The sequence below is a fragment of the Nesoenas mayeri genome (genome assembly GCF_963082525.1).
Source record: "Nesoenas mayeri genome assembly, chromosome: Z".
NCBI classification, from domain to species: Eukaryota; Metazoa; Chordata; class Aves; order Columbiformes; family Columbidae; genus Nesoenas; species Nesoenas mayeri.
In genome coordinates, this window is record NC_137542.1 from 21,554,103 (window position 1) to 21,571,039 (window position 16,937).

The window sequence follows — 16,937 nt, forward strand, 5'->3', positions numbered from 1 at the left end:
CACAGGCATTTTAAGAAACGTATCATCTGATCAAAGCTATATGTGAGCAACAGTCCTTGGAACATCAGTAGCAAGAAGTCATCCATCTACAGAGGCTCAGGATCCCTATAGTATTAATCTCAAACAATGCCAAACAACTGCTAACAATAACCAGAAATTTCTACACAACTTACTCATGTCTGCAGAGATCATAATTAAGAATAACGGCAAAAGCATTGCTGACTTTGTCAGTGATAAGAACAGATACGCTCTCCCCAAGATTTGAGCACAATGAAGGTCCCTTGCCTTGCCATGGTGTAGTGCAAGAAAAGTTGTTATGACTATGCATTAGCTTATCAAAAAACAAAAAGCGCTGTGTTTTTCTTGATTATAAAAGTCATTCAAGAATACAGAAAAAAAAAAAATACTAAAAGCCAAAGGATGTACTCCTATTGTACTTATACTACGTTGTGGACCATAGTGGGATAACCTGGTCAACAGCACAAAATACAACTTTAAACATACATTTCAGTGTAAGTTCACCACTTACGTTGTCTTTGCATATCTCAAAAAAAAAAAAAAAAAAAAAAGCTGAGATTCCCAGAAGAGTTAAAACACTGTGAAATGATCACTTTAAAAGTTTTCAGGAAAAATTTTCTTCTGTATACTTGACAGCCCACTCACAGTATCTGTCATGGAAGAAAACACACATAATACAAAAAACCGGTAAGAGTTAACCTTTTTACTTGACGTGTGGGAGGAACACAGAAACAGTGGTATATGGAATAGCTGAATGTAACATTTAGGTTCTAATAAGCTGAAACTACCTTACAAGATTGAGGGGGTAGATTTCCACAATAGGTGAGACCAATGAAGGTTAATTTCCACTGATTTCTTCTTTGCTGAAAAACAGGTTTAACCATGTTTTCCCACGGGGGAAAGAAATAAAAGGCAAGCAACAGAAAGAAACTGAAACAAACTTGTTAAATACTGTGAAACCACAGAAGCCATTGATGTAGCTAGCTTTTAATGTCATGAATTTTTCATTGCTTGCCGTGAGGTCACAGGGTTGCTTTTCCATTTAAGCACTTAGTAGCAAATAAAAGACCAGGACAGGTTTTTCCTTTTTTTTTTTTCTTCATTTGTTTTATATAGAGAGATATATACACACACACGCCCATGTCTTACAGCATAGTTATATACTGCGGAGTGGGGTTTTGTTTAACTCTGCTCTGCAACAGATTTTCCAGGCAAATAGCTCAGTCTTGCTTGTCATCGGGTACCCTTAAGCAAAACGTATGATCGGAGCAACCTTCAGGGAGAAAAGCTCCCGGGCAGGCTCCAGCAGCGGCATCTGCCGCTGCTGGAGCCTGCCCGGGAGCTTTTCTCCCTGAAGGATGCTGTCCCTGCGCCCCTCGCCGCCTGCCCCTCCAGGTGCCTGGGGGCGAAGAAACACCCGCTCCCGCCCCCTCAGGCAGCGGACCCGGGGGCTGGTGGGGCAGAGACCCTCCCGGCTGACCCCTGCCCGCCTAGCCCCTACCTGCCGGACCCTCAGGGCACTGCGGGCCACCTCGCCCGGCACCTGCTCCCGTCGGCGGCCGCAGCGGCTCTGCGGGGCGACGGCCGCCCCGCCTCAGCTCAGCCCGGCCCGGCTCGCCCCGCTCCGCCCTCCCAGCTGGACTCCGAGGCGTCCGACCCCGCCGGGGCTTTCCCCGCCCGCCTTCCCCGCCCGCCCTAGCTGCGGGTTTGACGATGGAGGCCCTCCCCAGTTCGGCACTCCGCGGAAAGCCGGCACGAAAAGCCCCGGCGCTGTGCGCACAGCCCGCGTTTCCCAGCGCTGCAGCCGGCGTGAGTCGGGATGCCCTCCCGATAGACCTCTCCGTTCCTAAAAGCCACGGGTTCTCGGTAAACAAAACCGAAAGAGAGCAGCGCCGCCACTCTTTACTCATTCCTTAGTGTTTGTAAAACACAAATAAAAAAAACTAGGATTTTTATTATTGTCTATGTCCAAGAATTGATAGTCGCTGGTTTGTTCCAGATGTCTGACACGGGAATCAAAATTATCTGGGTCCTGAACTTTATCTCAGCAACCCTGAAAGCCTACTAATTTCAGCAGAGCTGCATAGACACAGATTACCCTTCTTCATTAGGACTGAACTGCAACATTCTTGACACTCCAAAGAGTTACTCCTGATAAGCCAGTAGTAATAGTTGTTAGGTTGAAATGATGAGAATGACAGTAAAATAATAATTGCTTGCACATAAAGCCTTCTTCTCCAGCTACCTTTCTTAACTTGGAAGCTAAAATATAACACAAACCAAAATACAATAAAATAACAGTAGAGAGGAAGTACACCTCAGGAAAAGGGGTACGTGGCATGAGCAGCATGGCACATCGCTCACTCATCATGGCTGTTTGTCTTTTTTTTTCTTTTCCAAACAGGAAACAGTTTCATGGTGAAATAATATCCTTTGATCCCCAAATAGATGGCTTTCATGGTGAAATCTACTTAGGTGAAGGAAGACTGGTGTCAAAGGACTGGAAATCTGGGTGATTGCATAGCATCTGTAGGAAACAGCTTGCAAATGTAATAGGCCCAGGCAGGATCTCTAAGCAAAGCATATTTTAACAATGATTTTGCAAGACTGGGTGTTCTACCTAAAGGTAGGCACACATAATAGGGCAAAAAAACCCTGCTTATATCCCCCCCAAATCCCAGCCACAAATTCCCTCCCCTGTTTCCCATTGGCTGGGTACTGCAGGATTGACAAGACTACCCAATGTGTGCCTCAGTTTACATACTTCATCCATCTAATCCGAAAAATAGCTTTCCCTGTATCAATCTATTTAAAATATGGGTTTCTGGCTCTTTGGCTACTCTTCCCTGTGTGAAACTGCAGCAGGTCTGTGGAATCCTTGACAGAAAATATGAGAGTAGAGATCAGCCTTGAGATATTAAGATATACCCTTGAGAAGGATGGGAGTAAAGGAGTATCCAGAGAGAGGAGAGATGTACCCATGAGAGAGAAGGGGATAGAAGAATAACATGGATGATAGAAAAATTAACCAATGAGATGTCAGTGCTGTAACTTGTAACTAATAGTGAAAAGACACATGAACTGGTAGAATTGTATAAAAATGCACTTGTAGCAATAAATGGCATCTATTACTTTCATCTTGAAAGAATTTGGTCCATGTCATTTGTCCATCTCAACCGCGACATATGGTGACCCCGACGTGATCCTGCCTGAAGAGGATCTCGCATAACAAAGTGACAGCGTAAAGCTGTGAACAGCCGAAGAAGAGCTGTGGAGACGGAGCCCGATACAGCTGATGAGAGCAGTCAAAGGAGCTGCCATAGATCCGGATCGATTGAAAAGACACCTCGCTAAGGAGCAGGTGAGCTACTGTGAACGGAGGGGTGAAACTTATCTAAAGAAGAGGGTACTATATTATCCACATGGAAGCTGCTTCTGAAGAAGCAGGGTGTTAGCCTTCCGGAACTGACTTTAAGAAAAATGTTACTATGGGGCAAAGCACAAGGTTTAGAGGTTAATCCTGTGACAGCATTTAGTGTGTCACAGTGGATGGACTTGGGGGATAAATGCTACCCAAGGGTCCAAGGAAGCAACTGAACTGTTAACGACGTGGCGCTTGTTATTAGATACTCTGAAAGAGTTAAAATAGCAACAGGCAGAGGCGGCGGAGGGAGGTGGTTTTCCTGGCTCTCCTGGGCCAGATTCGGAGAAAAAAGCAAAATTAAGTACTACTCCGACCCCCCCGTTACTAAGGATTCGTCAAAACCACCCAAGTCCATATTATCTGACACGGATAAGGATCCGCGGCACTTTCTTGGAAAGTTAAAAGGAATAAAGGAGGAGTGTACGTATGTGTGGCCTCGAGATCAGAAAAAAATTATGGAAGAGTCCTATACATATGTGTGGCCCCGAGATCAGATAAAAGCTATGAAAGACTCACATGAAAAAACAGTGTTGGGTTGTGCGCGATCTCGGGAGGGGCCCTCGGAGCACCGGTCAGAGCGGCGCGTTCAGCAGACTGCTCCGCTGTCATCAATCACGGCTCAAACCTCTCCTCTACCATCATCAACTGCGGTTCCGCCGTCTACGTCACCGCCATTAATCACAGTTCAACCCTCTGCCGCGCCGCTATCAGTCGCGGAAGAAAAAAAAATGGACATTTTTTTTTTCCTATCCCCCCTTGCCTGGAGATTTGGGTGGGATGGACCCCGCCGTGGTGAGGCAGACCGAGCCAAATAACGTAATTCCTACAGATTTGGGTCCCCCCAACCTGCCCCCACCTCCCTCCCACGCTGCTGCAAAGCAAATTCCTGAAGGTGGGGGTAGAATTTCAGAGCGTAAACCGAACTTACCAAAAAGCTGGGATTTACCCCCAGTTTCGATTACAGTTAAACCACGGGACCCTGTGTGTTTCTGGAAGAGACACTAATTGACACACCACAACTACAGGCACAATAACTTTCTGAAATCCTGAGGCAGTCAACAGACCTCGCATATCAAGCTATGATGAAGGTGCCTGAAACCAATAATGCAGCCAAATCATTTGCAACTATTAATCAGGGTCCCAATGAGAATTACATGCAATTTATTGACCATCTTCAAGAGGCCATCAATAAGCAGGTTGAAAACTTAGAAGCTAAGGAAGCATTGGTGTTGAAAGTAGCAGTAGAGAATGCTAATGTTTGCTATCAACATGTTATCTGCGAGTTTTACAGTACATATTATGTGTTTCTGTGTATTGCCTGTCTGAAAATCAAGCAGCTTGTTAGGAGTGTGAGTTAATTGTTTTACTAGTTGTTTTTAAGTGCGCCATAAAACTCTCTCCCCATTTTTCCCAGTCGTGCTGCAAGTAGCACCCCTCCCTCCCTCCCCCTTCTCAAGGTTTTTACTTGCAAGATGGGGTCAGGAATAATTGTTTTCAGTTGTGTTCCTGAAAAATCAGTATTGGGAGGTGTTTTAAAACTTAGGAAAGCACTCGGAATTATAAGGAAGGAAGATCTTGTTAAATATTGAAATCAGTGTTCGCTCCTGTTTAAGTTAAATGATTAGTAAAAATATCCGGAGAATAGAATTTTTTTGCAATTAATGTTGTTTTTAAGGTGAGAAGAGCAGGACAAAATAAATCTCTCCAAGAGATCATTAGATCATTACAGACAGTTTTATAGCTCGAATGATTTGAACGTCAACAAGCTGAGAGAGAGTTAACTGATAACACACAGGTCACAGTAAACCTGCTGAAGTCTGCAAGATGCTTTCCTCATTAACCTGTTTTCTTTGTGGGTATAGGTTTAAGCATGTTGCAATTTTGGTAGATCTGTGTTATATGGTACAATAAGTTCACAGTCTGTTAAATCATGAGAATTCATTGACTCAAAATGTGTGTTTTGTGATAATACAGAAGATCATAAGTAATTTAGTTCTTTACTGCGTGAATGTGATGGTAAAATTTTGTGTGTAGTAGCTGGTTTGTTTTTGTTTTTTTTTTTCTCTAGCATGCTACCTTTATTCCGGCATTCAGACTTGTGCAACTCTGTGCCAGGCTGTGTCTCATCTCAGTGTGGTGGATTTGGCTTTTCCATATGCACACCATGTAAAGAATCCTGGGTTTGGAATAGCAGCTGTGGCACACCAGATGAGACACTAAAAAAAACCAAACCAAACCAAACCAAAAAAAGGGCTTGCCCAGTCCGGCTCGCTGCGGCGGGGGGGCGGGTGCCACTTGGGCTCCAGCGCGCACTGACTTTTTTTGTCAGAAAAACCCAGAGGTACCTCCACCTGGCTGAGCAGTGAGCAGCCCAAAGGTGCAATGCAAAAAATTGAGATATTGTCTTAAATTGGTGTAACGGTGATCCATCTGCATATTTGAACTTAGTTCCCCCTAGATTAACTTGTATATACGAGTATCAGTTTGCATTCTGGGATTAGTTGGAAGAGACTTTGTTTTACATTAAGGATTAGTAGTCTGATGTCTTTCGGTCCTTCTTCCCCACTGGGGTCAGGCACCAGGTTCTCAGTTTTGTAAATCAACATTCCTTCATTAAACATTCCTTACAATTTCCTCCTCTTCTTATTTTTTATTTTTGTTGTTTTGCATTTTCTTATGGTATAAGAAAAGTTCTATAGATGGCTTCAATTCTAGACAACATGATTTCATGTCTTTCTTCAGGAGTTATGCGTTTGCTGTTGCTTCTTTCTTCTTGTTCTTTTAGCAGCATCGTTTTATCTGAGTACGGCAGCGGCCCTAAAGGCATTTGCTTTGATAGAGCTTTCTCAATAAGGCGTTAACCAAGTCCTCGGACACACAGAATGATGCAGTTAGTGCTCCTGCTACTACTATTAAAGTAAAAATAGATATAATTTCTTCCCATTTTCAAAACCAAGATTCTAATCATCCCAAGAGTGGACTATCTATTCCTGAACTCTCAGCCAATTCTTCTGCTAAAGTTGTAAGTCCTTGCAAAGCTCTAGTTACACATATATCACCTTTCTCTGCCATCTAGGACCATCCTATTTTTCCACATCATTCTACTAGTAGCATCTAATTGTTCAGCGATTCCTCTAACTGCTTGTCTAGGAACATTCATAAATCATTGTTGGTTATAATAACTAACTTATCCAGTCTACATTCTTGTTTATAGTTACCCACCAGAGTAAAAAGGACTCAAAACCCACCATTACTTGATTTCTTGCTTTGTGTTCATTGGGGACCCGTCTGGGAACCCTAATTGAACTGAGATAAACTCTGTCATCAAACAGAAAGCCCTAAACTCCTTTTCCTGTTGCACGGATGAATCAGTGTTCAAATGCCAGGGTAAAAGGAATTGCCAATTGAACAGTATCAATCACAGGTACCTTCCCAGTGCAGGGTGGGAAATGGAATGAAGTGTCATCTTCCCACAGTACCACCAAAGATCCACTTGGTAAACATTTGATAAACATTTAAGGAAGCATGAGGACCAACTTCCTGTGTCTTTCCACACCTACTCATGTTCCTAGGAACCTGGTATCATTCCTGCCCCTTCGTGAGAGACAGGCAGGATGATTTCCAATTATTCCTGAAAATCCCAGGATAACTTTGATATTTTTCTCCTGTAAGGCTGGAAATAGTAGGGAGAGAGTATGACATGACTTACTTCCCCACGCCACAGAGTCTTGTTATAAGTTTAAGATGCACTCCATTGCCTGTCAATCTTCACCCCATCCCAGAGGGAAGGGTATTACTTGTGCCACAGGCCTTCCTGATGCACACACATAGCAATTGCTGTTCTTTAGACTTTGCACCATATATTTGATCCATTCCACCCAGGCATTTGTATCTCCATATCCTGTTTCTACTTCAAAGGTTTCTCTTAAATCTGATATTGCTACAGCTGTGACCACTTCAGGGTCATTTGGTAGGACCTAAGGCCCCATTTAGAAATTTTTCAGTAGGTGATTTTGTTAATTCTTCATTACTATTGTTCTTTAACACTTATATTTTGAAACTTCGCAGAGCACCTTTTCCACTAATGTCTGTTTGTGATCCATAAACACCACTTACTGAATCATCTACTCCCTGTATTGTAATTAGAAAAGGGTTGCACTGCAGAGACTCACATCCTGAGAGAGATTGTCTTTTTGATAGGGTAATTTTTCTCTTCAACTGTATAACTGTTCATTGCCCACTGTCCGTCTCCTAAACTCTGTCATCCAGATAACACTCTACCAAGAGGGGCAACGAGAGAGAGCAATGAAAACTATGCACTTATTTAAATCATCCTTAGAGCAGCTCAGTTTCCCTGCACACATGTATTTGTCTTCGTAACACAATTCTCTTTGGCTCTGTACATTGTCCCAATTAAGGATCTGGCAAGCATCTACTGAAATTGTTAGGGAACCTTCAGTTTCAGTGATGTTAATGCTTCTACGTAATACAGGGTTAATAATCCTTAAACGTTCCATTTCATTTTTATCTCTGTATCTTTAGTTGAAGGGAGTAGTCAGTTGTCTGTACTTGCCACTCATGATTGTACTTTGGAGGTTTGGTTGGTCCTTTAATTCACGCGTATTGAGTCCACCCTTTCTCAGCTGGTCATACTGCTGTCTCAGTGATCAGCAAAACTTGAAATGGTCCTTCTCAACCTGACTGAAGCTTAGTTTCCTTCCAGGATTTGACCAGGACACAGTTTCCAGGCTGAAAGCTGTGAGCTGCAAACTCTAATGGTGGAGTTTGTGCTAGAAGCCCTTGGTGCCTGAGAGAAGATAGAAAAGAAGACAAGCTGAGTATACAGTTTTTGAGAAACATATCCTTAGTTTCAAACTGGGAGGGTCCATCCATTATTTCTGCCCAGCATCTGGGATGGCCATATAGTCCAGGAACTATGTGCTGTTGCTTCTGAGACAAAGAAGCAACCCAGATTTATTTAAATAGCTCTGTTCTCTACCACTTAGATATACTGTTGAGGTATAAAACTCCAATTCAATAACCTGACAATACAATCTCCTAATATAGTGTGGTATACAGCTTCTTTGCTGCAATAGTTTCTTATGTTATGAAATACAACCCTAGCAAGATCTCTGACTAACTTTCCCAAAAGAAAGCAACTCAGGACATTAATCTACTGAAGAACTGAGGAGTCATTGTAAGAACAGTTTAATATTCCATACATTTACAGGGTGGAATATAAAGCAAACTCAAAACCGCAACCCATGACAGCATGTATGCGGCAGATATGTGTACCAAAGGAGGGCAGGGACACCCAGATCCCTGGGCTCTCTACACTGTACTTACCAGCTACTGCCATCTGCAACACATAGTTAATGTTTGTATGGGCCACAAGACAATAGATGATTGAGAAGCCACTGCGATCCACACCAGGGAGCCATCAGGTTTTCTGTTCATACAGCACATTGCTATGGAGGTGCTTGCTTGACAAATATCAGTTTCATTCACTAACTTGGGTCCAAATCTTCTGAAATCATATGAGACCCTCAGAAAAAAGGATGTGGAATGTTAGGTTGTATGACAAAAGCTCCTCTGCACCCCCACAGAAACAATGGCAGGTGGGGAGCCGAAGTAAGACCCACTGCTCCTGGGCCCACCACAAGAAATACCCAGTTTAGGGGAGGAACCAAAGCTGCCAAAGGGATAAATCTAAGTGATTTGGTGAGGAACAAGAGTGAGACAATAGAGGAATAAGTGGACAAAAAGAATCAGTTGCATATAAACTGTTGCTGGTCAATGCGCTTGTCTAGTCACGCCCTGTGCCCAGTTAGGGCAGTCTGTCTTCTCTTCTTGCTAAATTGCTTTCTGGCTCTTTTCATGGATGATGGACTCTTTATTCAGGGTCTGAGCATGTGTATATGGGGATCTGAGTGCCAGCAACTGGAGTCGTTCCATGGGTCACAGGACTCATGTGTCCATGGTGCAGTGACTGGAGACTGGAGTGAGTGGACTTCAGTGCCAGCAACTGGAGTGAGACACCAGCTGCAGGGACCTCTGTGTCTGTGGTGCACTGAGATCATGGGCCAGAGGGAGAGACATGAGTGACATCAAGTGCCAGCCCCTGGGATGGGACAGGGCATCAAAGGCCTTGTTCCCTGGGTGCAATGCATGGAGCAAGGAAGGGGGTATATAATGTTTGAGTAATAGGAAAGATGCAGCTGAATGAGCCAGCAGGTATGTGTGGTAGCCTGGGAGGCAGGGGGTGGGAGTCTCTGAAGGCAAGACCACAGAAGGATCTGGGATCATAACAGGGCAAGCAGGGGAGTCCCAAACAGCTACTGGAGGAACCATGGGGTCTGGGAAGACTCTGGGAGAGAGAGCCATGAGGGTAAGGGAGAGAGCATGGGGGGTTGGTACTGGGAAAGCAGGAGAATCCTGGCCAGCTCTGGATGGAGGTGTGGGGTGGTCCATGGGGTTTCTGCAAGTAAGGGGCATGTCAGTACCAGCAGCTGGAGAGGGGCTGCAGACCTCATGGGCTCATGTGTCTAGATGCTAGACTAGGAAACTGGGATCCGGGGCAGCTAGCTGGCAGAGTGAATGTTGGAGCACAGCTGTGGGAGGAATCCACCTTGTACCTATGCATATATATTCCCACCAATGGACCTCTGTACTGCTGAGCCAGAGAGAGAAACGGGATTAAGCTGTTGATGTTGTTTGTGCAAGTCTGCCTGTGTCATCTGTGTAACTGGCCATGCATGTATGTGTGTATGTGTGAGGTATCCGTGAGGTGTGTGTGCATGTGCCTACTGGGAACACATGCTCAGCTCAGGGTGTTTGGACCTGTGGGCATGGGGATGCAGCCAGCTCACTGTCTCGGGCTGCCAGATCTGCCTCATTCCCCTGACAAAGAGAAGTGTTCCTTTTAGCCAGGGCCACAGCACCAACAACTGTTATTCCCATTTTCTGTGTGCTGGATACCTTTCAAAACAAGACACAGAGCTGCCTTGGGAATGCAATAGCTTTATTGTATTCTGCTATGTGCTTTGAACAAGCATGTATGCACTTACCTGCAAATTTACTACTGAATGTTCACCCACAAAACTACTAGTTATGGTTGAATAGGATATATGCTTTTCTGTCCAGAAGCTCATCTTTCCACCTTTCCACCTCTCGTTGGCCTACTGCCCTAATGATTTATGTCTACCTCAGCCTTAATGCATGCCCTGTTCTGTTACTGATACACAGTTTTAGTTGCACCTTATCACTGAATCTGACATTAGGGACAAGTCTGAGTTTCTGTAATTGTGAGTTACTGAAACTAATTCAATTTTCCACATGGAAATGGAATATGGAAGTATTTTCCATATTGGGAACTAAAAGCAGCTTATGCACAGTACAGTTGCATCCTCCTTAAGGCTTCTGGAGCACAGGAAAGCAGCTGTAGATAGCCACATTCAGTTTTGCTGCACATCTCCCCTATTTTCAAACAATGGAACCATATAAAAAGGTGCATTTACCCTTAGTATGCTGAAAGAAGAATACAAGTTGACTAAGCTCAATGACAGGTACACTTAAAGCGTTTCTTATAACCAAAGGGGAAACATAGCTTGTACATAAAATTAAGAATTTTTGGCTGTCATACCAAGCCTGCATTTGTCTTCACTACTTCCTTATGTTATTCATAAAACCGTGGTGGCACCATGCAAAGAGAACGAAAACAAGACAAATGAGCCATAGAAAACAGATCAATTAGTGAAAGTGCTGCCAGACACGAGCCAAATAACACCAAGCTGCACGCAGGTCAAGAAAAGTTTAGATAAAGCAGGCCTGACAAACCTCAGTCCTGAGGCCTTGCAAAACTGAGTATACAGCTTACAGCCTGCTGCTAGGAATAGAGATTCATATCACAGGGCCACACGATAACAACAGTTCCCTGGAAATACAGGGATTATTTGTAGTAGTTATGGTGTATTGTAGCATACATAGCATAGGTAGTTGGTGTGGTGGTCACATTTGATATTTAATATGCAGTATTACATGTGTAAAATCTTTTTGTGTATACACTATAGAGGAGAGGACAGCAACCTCTGCTACTCCACAGTGATAATCCAGAAGTGTTACAGAACCTCTTTAGTGGTATCAAGCCTGATTGAAGGGCTCTGTTAGACTAACAAAATGTGACAAGAAGGACAGTGCAAACAAAAAATGACATGTTAAAACACTTGTCTATTTTTCAGTTTCTTACTGCGAAGGAAATGCTTTCTACTAAACACTAAATCAGACCCCACTAGAAAAGAAGAAGATCAGATCATGGGAGTATCACCTGGTTAGCATTTACAGCACTCGTGATGCAAGAATCCAAGTGGAAAACCAAAATGAGCAAATATGAGCTGAGCAGTCATTATCTCAGGGAATATTAAGCAGTAGCTTATCTCTTTAGTAACTTCTTCACTTTGAAGTGACAGGGTGAATCAAACATATTCCACACATTGCTATCCATTGAGTTCCTCTCCAGTTGCAGACTTCACCACCTAAATCAAGAATGGAATTTGGATTTTTATTTTAAAAAAAATCAGGATCTTGATGAGTAGGAGCTGAAATCACCCATCCAGCTTTGTCCTTGCAGTTCAGACGGCACCCTGGCCATGGGAACTGGTGCCAGACATGACAGTGTGAAAAATGCAGTTGTGATTCGTGCTAAGATGTTTAATGTTTACAGGTATAACCAAATGAGGCATGGACTCTGAACTTGGAAAAGGAAAAGGTGGTTAAGTTCTATGTAAAAAGTTATGAAACTTGTTTAGGAAGTTATATTGATAGAGGGAACTAACATTTTAAGGGTTAAGCAACTATATAATAAGGGCCTACTAACAAGCTAACATTTTAAACCACATTATTAATATCTAGTTTAGAGCTGTATGTAACTAATTGTGCTAAAAAAAGCAGGACTTCATTAAATGCCGAGATAAGAAGTTTTACAGCACCAGCTGCAACCTTGAGGAGACAAGATAGCCAAGATTTACAGCAAAAAGGGGGCGCCAGTCTGGTTTCAGTCGGTTTGGTAGCTTGGGTTCCAGCCAGTTCCTCCTAATGAGCCAAAGGTAAAAAGTCCACTGTGATGAAGCTGAAGGAGCCTTCATCCAAAGAGCCCTAAAGACCCTTCCTCAAATTCACCAAGTGACACTGCTCAGGCGCAACAGGGGAGGGTCAAGGAGGGGAATATGTAAATGGTTATCTGAGACTCATCTTAATAAAAAGCGGGAAAGGTCATGAATATGTATAGGCGTTTCTGGGGTCATTATGAATATGTAATACCATACTGTATTTAAGCACACTTCTTATTGTTAAAAGTGTGCGTGTTGGGCGGAGTGAATCCCCCGTGCACCCAGCGCTGTTTTGCTTATGCTCTAATGAACGCGTTTTTACGGAACACAAGGAAATGGATTAAACGTTGTTTATCCATAGAAAAAGCGTAAGTTATTTATTTCAACAGTAACCAGTACAACTAATTCAGCTAATATTTTAATAAGCTTTTAATTCTTTGGTAATAAACATGACTTTTGTAAATAGCAAATTTACTTATATGACTAGATGGTGTACATAAAGCTACAAAACAGTCACTAACCAGCCTGAGAAGTCCCTTTGCAGTAAGAACAACAAACAACAAAAAGATTCCCAGAACTGAGTTTAAGAGCAACTTTACTAAGATGATAAATGCTTTTGTTAACTAAGAGGTTTAGATAACACTGGAACTTCCCTATTGCAAGCAAAGAATGCTGTGTCAAAACTGTTTATATTTGCTCTGTGTACGTGCCTGGATTTTCAAAGTTCACATAGATATTTATGCGCTTCCTTTTTTTTTTCGAAAGTTGAATAGTAAGAGGAAAACAAAAACCAAAAATGTTTAAGGATGTAACAATTTTTTGTCATTAACCTAAGTTAGTAGAAAACCGGATTTTTTGCTGAGTGCTCTTTCCCAAAATAAAAATAAGCAATTGTCACAAGTTACAGAATTCATTATTATGATCTTACAGTCATTCATGTTTACAGTCAGTACACTTCTAGTGTATTCAGACAAATAGTCTATAGTAAAATCAGGAAATCAGTTTGTTAAAGACCATGAATTTAGGGCATTGGTTGTTATCTCTTTCAAATTATTTAACGATTTTTATCCATCAGCTTTAAAGCTATAAAGTACTGAGTAAGTATTTGCTGTTCCATTTCAGGAAATGTTGATAGATTTGGGAATTTTGTAGATAACCTTTCCTGTTCAATAGAATCAATTGGGCAGACTGATACAGATGTAACTTCCTTTCCAAATATTAATTCTACAGGCTATCTCTAGCATGATTTGCTTCCTTCTTAATCTGGATTATGAAACTGAAGTGAATAATGAATGGTTTTACACCCAAATCATTGCGGTAAAATCCAAGCTGATTCATCCAAGTGCACTACACATAAAGATAAGAAAAAGAACGCTTGCTTTCTCTCAAAGATTTATTCTAGTTATTCTTCTATGTTCCCTTTTCTTCCTTGTCATGTGAAAATCACATTTAACCTACCCAATTGTTGCAGCCTAACACCAACTAGCAATCAAAACCACAATAGCTGCTCACTCACTACCCCCCCGCCCCCATGCTGAACATCTGGGCCCAGGAAGGAGAGCACCCTGGTCCCAAACAGTCGATCCCGGGGAGAGGGCAAGAAGGCAAAAGGCAGAAAGGCCCAAAGGCCCACTGCAAAACAGCAGAACCGCAGAAGGCCGAAATAACGAAACCAACTGAACTAACAGAATAGAATTGAACCAAAACTAACGCAATGGAACTGAACCAAAATGGATCTACCTAGCGGAAAAGCCAACTCCCATTAAACATGAAGAATTACTTTAATGGTATGGAATATTCTCTTTAGTCAGCCTGGATGTCAGTCAAGGTCTGTCCTATCTATGTCCCCCTTCCTCGCTGCCTCACACTTGCGGACCGAGAGCTCAGAAGTACCTTGGTCTGCCTGACAATGGTTAAGATACCAGCAAATTCTCAGATTCTCTTCATACCAAATCCCAAACACTAGAGAGCTACTAGAGGAAAAGCATAAAGTCTGTCACAGAGAAAAGCAATGTTATGTCATTGTTCTTGTACCAAACGCAAGACAAAGAAAGGCCATGCTAGCTGTTAATAATAAAAGCTTCTGACAGCATGAAGAAAATCAGCTCGATTTCAGTAAATCAACACACCATTAAACACCTACATTGGCATAAGTTATAATTACTTCTATTTTTAGGTTTGGGTTTTTTGTTGTTGTTGTTAAGCTCTACAATCAAAATTTCTAAGATTTCATTATTTTTGGACCAACTATTTGTGGAGAAATTACATCTTATCATTTAAATGGTTTTTTAAAAGTTGACAAGAACAAAGGATACATGACCGCCTGGCTAATGGCTGTCAGTTTTATATTGTTACCAAATGTCCTTATGACTATGCATGGGTCTTCTGCAATGCCAACGGTCCAACAGCACCATGCAGTATGGGATGCTGTCTAATTTTTTTTCTGTGGACTCCATATCATGACCTACACAGACTGATGATCAACAGGCCATAGCCTGCAGTACTTGAACAAAAGCCTGTGCCTAAGCCTAGGTTTTATATTGCTGTACTACATAGGACAATGTTTTCCTGCAGACAATGTGCCAGCAATGTACCGAGGTAGACTTGGCAGCACCACTTAACCAAGCTCTTGTTTTTCATCATGCATTTGAAACACACTATTAGCAAGACACTGATGAAGGGGTAAGACAGGTATCAGTCAGCCAGGCAGGACAGAAATTCCGGATTTGACTGTGGCTCTTCAGAGGAGTTTCTGATTTCCTGTGACAGCCACTCAGATGAAGAGCCGCAACATGGCTGGGGCTGTGCGAACTGGAGCAGGATGGGCAATGTCCCCCAGTTTGATGCCATGAATAAGCACAGTATCAGTGAAACCATACTGTTCAGCTCATGTCTGGAGCACAACTAGGTATCAGCACAGAGGGGCAAAACCTGCAGCCCCTGTTGCAGATGGGCTCCTCCCCAATGTCTGCAGTTTGGTGTAGCTCAAACGTGCCTCCCCTCCACATGCAGAAACCACAGCTGTTCTTTATGCCCTGTGCGCAGCTGGCCTGCTTTCCCTCTGCTGCTTTTTGAATCAGTAATCCTTTATTCAGAAACGGGCCCCGTTTCCCTTGCAATCTGCCACAGTTTCCCCCCTGTTGTCTATCCTTATATTATTAAAATCTGCTGTCCTTCCACAGGCACTAGACCTGTGCAATATAGAGGTGTACTAAATTCTGAAATATCTACCTACTCAAGAAAAGAAGACATTTGTACATGCCAGAAGGGTTTGCTTGGTTGGAAGGGCCTTGCTGGTTGGGAGTGCATGATATCTGTGGTAACCAGCTCTGAGGGAAAATTACATTCTCTCAGATTCACCAGTGCGAGACTCATCAATCACAATTTTCTGCGATAAAGCCTCATTAAAGAAATACCTGTCAGTGTCTGTCAGTCAGTACTGCCATCTTGCGCGGAACTGGAGTATAGCAGGAAATTTCTGCCCTGGATCTCTGCAGCACCAGTGGTACGCAGGACCTCAGGGGGCTGCGTGACACCTTCGTGCTCAACGCACAAGCCACTACTCCAGCTCACTTGGAGGAAGGATTGTTCTGCTCACAGATGGACAGGTCTGTTAATCAGCAGTGCGAAATTTAGTCTATTAGCTATAATTTTTTTCTGTCGTCCTCTGCCTTCTCACTCTCTGATCCTTTCTTACAGTACTTCCATGTATCCTTACACAAAATCTTACTACCTTCTTGGATCACAGACAATTGGAAGCAGGTGCACTTAGTCCAATGCGTCCTTCAGTTCCCTGCACAGGTTTGTAACTTTGTGAGTCAGCTTCCCTGTTTCCCCCTCTCTTGGTTGTTGCTGTCATTCACTATATCTTTATGACAGAGAATGTTTCAATTCTAGATACAACCTTATTTCAGATAAACCAAGACTTACGCAAAGATTTTTATTTGTGAGAAACACAATACTTTCAGTAAAACTGTCACGTGGGGGCAAAGCCCCCCCTTTCAAAGGCGTATGCAGAATCTTGGGCCAGACGCCTTCATCCTTGCAAGTCCTTACCTTTATAAGCAGTTAAATCAAATCAACACTTACTTTATACTGTAAATTGACACTGAAAGTTTAACATGGCCTAGTCTGTCAAAACTCTGGAGCTGAAAATACCTACTGCCTTCATGTCATTAAAATTTGTATCTCCTTACAAACTAAAACTATGTGTGGTCACAAGATTAAATACATTTAAAAGTCACGGGCATTTTCAACATGTCACCAAAAAAAATCAAGGTCTTGGAAAGACCTGAAGTAAAAGTGTTAAGTGGTTTTCCATAATAGAAAAACGTTTATTTCCTTGCTTTTCTATTTTCACTGTGCTGTTAAAAGAGGGGGAAGAAAGAAAA